Below are 6,659 nucleotides of genomic sequence, written 5' to 3' on the forward strand. Positions count from 1 at the left end.
AAGGTTGTCCTGTTGATTGTGACTAAGGGAGAAATGGTATGATACCATCATGGTGTTTTTCTCTTTTATCTGGCCTAGCTCATTGCATATTTTTCTTAAAGGTAGCTTCTGGAAAGACAGTTAAATTCACTGTCGATTTGGCAAACAGGTGATTGAAATGTAAAGAGATGAAAAGAAGCCTAGGTACACAATGTGTTTGTGCTATTATCTGGCTAAGGCATAAATGGCTTTTTTAGTGAAAATGCCACCTATATGGCCCAAGCATTGCTGATGCTTGATAGCCGCACTATACTACAAAGGTTTAAACCACTTGTAGAAAGGGAGTGAGGAAGTCTAGGTTAAAAAAACAAACAAACAAAAAAAACTTTAAAGAAAATTAAGAATGAGATATAGGGGTTGTTTTCTAAGGTAACCAGCAAAATAAAATAGCCTTTGGAGTTACTGATAGCCAACTTTTGATCCCAGATTTAACAAATATAGAAGAGTCAAAGAAAAATTTAACGATCAGCTTCTGAGGTTTCCTGAAATGCCAGTAAACATTATATGAGCAAAATTATGTGATTGGTACTCTACTGTGTAAATCAAGTATTTGTAAGAGTACATATCCCTGTCCCCCTTCTCTTGTGTTACTATTGATGGAATTTTGACTCTGAATTGTAATTAAACACATAAAACTTAGAAATTTTTTATACTTCTACCTTTGGTTTTTCAGTACATTTTACTGGTTTTCTTCATATATTTTTGCCTATGCTACTAGGTACTTGCATTTTACTACTTCTCAATTCCTTAATTTTCTTGCTAAAATAAATAGTCATATTAGCATGATTCTTTTGGGGGTTGGGAAAGAATGAACCCTAAGTCCTTGTATGTTCAAAATGCCTGCCTTTATATTTACTCTTAAGATAATTGTTTAGTTGGATATAAAATAAAATAATAAATCCAAAGCCTTTTTCCTTTAGCACTTTGAAAAAGTTACTATACTGTCTTCTGGCCTCCAGTGTTGCTGATGAGAAGTCTGAGCTCATTATAATTTTTTTTCCTTTATTAAGTACATTTGTTAGTAGTTATGTTTTGTTTTGTTATTTTACTTATTTATTTATTTTTTTAAAGAAATGTGGTCCTCCAGTGTGGCCAACATGGTGAAACTCCATTTCCATTAAAAATACAAAAATAAATTAGCTGGGTGTGGTACCACACGTCTGTAGTGCCAGGTACTCAGGAGGTTGAGGTGGGAAAATCGCTTGAACCTGGGATTCAGAGGTTGCAGTGAGCTGAGATTGCACCACTATACTTTAGCCTGGGTGGACAGGGCGAGACCCTGTCTCAACAAAAACAAAAAAACAAACAAACAAAAAAAAACGAGGTCCTGCTCAGTTGCCCAGGCCAGAGTGCAGTAGTGTGATCATGGCTCACTGCAGCCTTGAATTCCTGGGCTCAAGGAATCCTCCCACCTCAGCCTCCCACACAGCTGGGACCACAGATACACAGCATCATCCTTGGCCAATTTTCTAATTTTTTTTTGTACAGACAGCGTCTCTCCATCTTGTCCAAGATGGTCTCAAATTCCAAGACTCAAGCAATCATCATGCCTTGGCATCCCAAGATGCTGGGATTACAGGCATGAGCCACTCTGTCCAGCCTTTGTTTTTTTTTTTTTTTGTTTGTTTTTGTTGTTGTTGTTGTTTTTTAAACTTTGATGGTATGAAGTTTTGCCCTGGATTGCCTAATGTTTTGTTTCCCCTTATTGACCCTTTTAGAGTACTCTCTCAAGCTGAAAATTCTCATTTTCAGTTGTGAGAAATTCATCTTTTTGTTTGTTCGTTTTTGACAGTCTTGCTCTGTTGCCCACGCTGGAGTGCAGTGGCATGATCTTGGCTCACTGCAACCTTCCCCTCTTGGGTTTGAGCAATTCTTCTGTCTCAGCCTCCTGAGTAGCTGGGACTGCAGGTACCTGCCACCATGCCCAACTATTTCTGTTTTTTCATTAGAGGTAGGGTTTCACCATGTTGGCCACGCCAACCTCAAACTCCTAACCTCTAATGATCCACCCCCTCAGCCTCCCAAAGTACTGGAATTACAGGTGTGAGCTACCACATCTGGCCTCTTGTTTTTTAATTGCAACTCTTTTATTTTTTCCAGTCTCTCTAGAGAGAGATTAAATTGAATTTTTGAGGTTTCTTTCAGGAGGTTAACTTCATTTAAGTGGTTGTTAGTTGGGAACTCACCTTCCTGATCTGTTAGAGTTGCTTGCTTGAGGTGAATGTTGACTGGGTGGAGAAAGCATTACCACTTTGGCTTCTGTTTGCTTCTTTGAGGTGCTCCTACAGTCGCTGGTCACTGTAGGATTTGATTTATCCACAGCTAAAACTGCAGGTCATTTCTTTGCCCTTAACTACTGTACCTATCCACAGTACTTGATATGTACCTATCCTCCGCCTCCTGGGTTCTAGCGCTTCTGCTGCCTCAGCCTCCCGAGTAGCTGGGATTATAGGCATGTGCCAGCATACCCAGCTAATTGTGTATTTTTAGTAGCAGTGGGGTTCCTCTATGTTGGTCAGGCTATTCTTGATCTCCCGACCTCAGGTGGTCTGCCCGCCTTGGCCTCCCAAAATGCTGGGATTACAAGTGTGAGCCACTGCACCCAGCTGATCACTTACTCCTTAACAGACTTTCTTCAGACTAAAAGTCCAAGTCTTCACCATGACCTACCAAATAGTGGGTGCTCTCTCTTCTACCTATATCCTACAATACTCCTCATTCACTCTCACCACTCTGACTTCCTTTCTTGTTTTCAGACTTGCCAAGCATTCTTAACACTGATTTTCTCCTAAATTATAGTAATTTACTTTTAATAAGCTCACCGTTAAAAATGAATATTGATTGAAAGCTTCTTTATGGTTTCAAAAATATTAAAGTGGGAAGAATAATGTGTCTTATAATTGAAAAACTTTTTAATACTTACAAGTTACATCATTTAGAAACATCCTTCCAACTCTCATCTTTTAGTAAAAATAATGAGTTAGGAATGTTCCGTGTTTCTCTGTGGTTTCACATACCTCAGGCATAGTGCTGTGATCTCTTGTGTGTATACCCAGGCTTCCTAAGATTAGATATAACTATTTCCTTTATGGCTTTTGAGAAATGGTAAACTCCATAAAGCAGGCTCCATACTGCTTTTTAGACCTTAGAATATATTTTTAATTTTCTCTCTCTGTCACCTGATACTTTTCTTCATATGTCACTCTCTCTACTCCTAGTATGTCTCTTATAATACTGGTGGCTTTTAATTTTGTAAGGCCTCCATCATCTTGTACTTCAACTAGTGTCTCCTGTCTCTTGTGTTTATCATTTTCTTCTATTTCACCTTCTCTGCTTCCAGAGTAATCCTAAGAGTAGGTACCCCAAGAGAAATGTTGAGTCATAAGGTACCTATATTTTGTTTTAGTTTTTGGTTTTATGAGACAGAGTTTTACTCTTGTTGCCCAGCTGGAGTGCAGTGGCGTAATCTCAGCTCAGTACAACCTCCGTCTCCTGGCTTCTAGTGCTTCTCCTGCCTCAGCCTCCTGAGTAGCTGGGATTACAGGCATGTGCCAGCACACCTGGCTAATTGTGTATTTTTAGTAGCGACGGAGTTTCTCCATGTTGGTGAGGCTGTTCTTGATCGCCTGACCTCAGGTAGTCTGCCCGCCTTGGCCTCCCAAAATGCTGGGATTACAGGCATGAGCCACCACACCTAGCCTATATATTTTAAATGTAACCAATCTTACATTTGCTCCCCCAAGTGGCCACTCCTCAAATTGTTGTCCAAAATGGTTACACCAGTTTGTACTACCATTAGCAGTTTATGAGAATATTGTTTTCCTCCATAGCCTTTCCTGCATTTTGTATTATCAAACTTGCTATTTACCATTTTGATGGGGAGAAAATGTATTTGTTTTAGTTTTTATTTATCTGATTGCTTGCAAGGGTAACATTCTCTTCCAGCTGTTTTTTTTTCTTCTTGCCGTTGTGACCTAAGTGGCCTTATGTTGAGATGACAGAGCCAAAACACCTGGACAGTTTGGATATCTGAGTCTCTGTATACTAAGGCAGTTGACCCAAAAGTTGCCTATACACTTCACTGGGGTAAGCCTTAATTATCTCAGGGCCTTTTAGTGTTGTAACAAAATCTAGCCTAAGAAATATAGCAGCTCTTATATCACTGTCCTTCCCAGAAACCTACAGTAGCTGTATGTTGTCTGTAGGCAAATTCAAAATGCCTAGCTTGGCATTGCTAATTATATTCTACCTCTAACCTTTTCTCAATATCTCTCTTGCCCCCCGCTTCCCGCCGTATATATATGAAGTATTCAACAGACTTTGTAACTTCATAATGTCAGTATTCAAGCTGTTAGCTAAAAAATTTTCCTGCTGCCTCCAGTAAAACTTTTAACAGTAGGTCTTATGGACATACGATCTCCAGCAGAGCGCAGAAGTTTAGATACATGAAATGGATGAAGGATACTGTGGAAAATGGGAAGTTTTGCCAGACATGGTGGGCTGGAAGGACAATGGGGTAAATGAATTGCTGATGAAAGGTCAGCTATTGAGTCCAGGGTGGATCAGTAAAAGAAAGAGAAAGAGCAGGTAAGCTGAGAATGGAGAAAATTTAAGAAACCAAGAACTTCTCTTGGAGAAAAAGCCTTCCTTTTTGCTTCATTTGTTAGAAAAAAAAAGATAAACTATTGGGTGTTGTGAACTCCCAACTATTTCCCAATCTGGAAACAGCTTAATAGGAAAGAGTGGTGGATTTAGTCAGGCTCCCTGGGTTTCAGATCCCAGCACCCCAGTTTGCTAGCTATGTGAACCTGGGAAACCTTTATAACATCTCTAATACTAAGTTTTCGACTCTATAAATCTGGTATAATCATAGTATTACCTCGTCTTGTTGTCTGAATCTATGTGAAAGGCATGTAAAAGTGTATGTTTGGTATCAATAGTGGGTACTCAAATGCTAACTGCAGTCAGCATCATTATTATTCTCATTGTGTAAGGAGGTTGAGGGAATTCCTGTATGAAATTTTCTTCATGAAGTAGAAAGCAGATGCTCTTCTTTGCTTATAAATCTGTCTCCACTCTTTAGTATTAGACTGAGCTCCTTGAAGGCAGGGCCCATATGTTTTCATTTTTATGTTATCATCAGAGTCCCTGGCACAAAGTAGAATATAACAGAAAAAATGCTGGAGTCCTACCTGGGTTCGATTCCCAACTCTGCTACTTAACTTGAGTGTAAGATCTGGGACAAGTTGCTTAATTGTACTGCCTCAGCTTCCTCATCAGTGAAATAGAGATAATAATAACGCCTGTTTTTTAGGGTCTAGTGAGGGTAAAGATTGCTTAGTACATTGTCAGTGCTATGAAGCCACTTGACAGACTTCTGGCTTTTGGTTCATTGTGTTACTTTAAAGAATGACTTTCTTCTCCTTGGTCTTCTTACCTCTGTAGGAATTTGGAATATATACTATCTCCTACTCCTAACATCCTAACCAAACATCTCACATTTTAAAGCTATTTTCAGTGCTCGCCTTTCCAACTACTTCATTCCTAGATGAGTTTTTAAAATATCTAAATAACAGAAACTGAGAGGAAGGTCTTTTAACTGTGTCATATCCTCATCAATATTTCTGCATTATTGTAAACAGTTATAAGATTGTAATTTTTTTTGCTGTCTTTTTGGATATACATATTAGAGCTATAAATGGCCTCTAAGCATGACTTTAACTTATCCCACAGGTTTTGATATATAGCATCTTAATTTTCTGTTTTAATATTTTCTAATTTCCAATGTGACTTCATTGATTTATGGGCCATTTCAATAGAGGATTATTTATAATTTTCCAGTACATGGTAGTTTTCTGTTTATCTTTTTGTTATTTATTTTTACCTTATTTGAACTGTTATTGCTGAATTTTCTCTGATTTCAATCTTTTGTAATTTGTTGAGACTTGCCTTCCTGTAAATTTTTACAAATGTTTTTATATGTACTGTAAAAGAAAATGTGTTCTGGAGTTTGGGGTTCCATTATTCTATCTGTACTCTTTAGGTTGTTTGTTAATTATGTTCATATATTTTATATCTTTACTTGTTTTGTTTTTATGTTTTGCTCATTCAAACAAACAGATCTGTATTAAAATTTATAGCATAACTGTAGATGACACTTTTGCCTTATACATTTTTAAAATTTTAGTTTATTTTTAATTAACAAATAATTGGATATATTTATGGGATACAGTGTGATGTTTTGATATATGTTCACATTGTGGAACAATCAAAGGTAGTTAATAATCCATCACCTTGGTCAGGCATGGTGGCTCATGCCTGTAATCCCAGCACTTCGGGAGGCTGAGGCGGGTAGATTACATGAGGTCAGGAGCTAGATACCAGCCTGACCAATGTGGTGAAACCCCTTCTGTAGTAAAAATGCAAAAATTAGCTGGCCATGGTGGTATTCATCTGTAATCCTAGCTATTCAGGAGGCTGAGGCAGAAGAATCACTCAAACCCGGGAGGCAGAGGTTGCAGTGAGCTGAGATTGCACCACTGCACTCCAGCCCAAGTAACAGAGTGAGACTTTGTCTCTAAATAAACACACACACACACACACACACACACACACACACA

General features: G+C 38.3%; 1 protein-coding gene across 12 annotated transcripts in view; it reads left to right on the forward strand.

Annotated features, from left to right (window-relative positions):
* RAPGEF6 (Rap guanine nucleotide exchange factor 6) overlaps nucleotides 1–6,659 on the forward strand; it is a 234,319-nt gene that overhangs the window by 121,695 nt on the left and 105,965 nt on the right. The window lies entirely within an intron of this gene.

Source organism: Cebus imitator, unplaced genomic scaffold, assembly GCF_001604975.1.
Source record: "Cebus imitator isolate Cc_AM_T3 unplaced genomic scaffold, Cebus_imitator-1.0 Scaffold76, whole genome shotgun sequence".
Lineage (NCBI taxonomy): Eukaryota > Metazoa > Chordata > Mammalia > Primates > Cebidae > Cebus > Cebus imitator.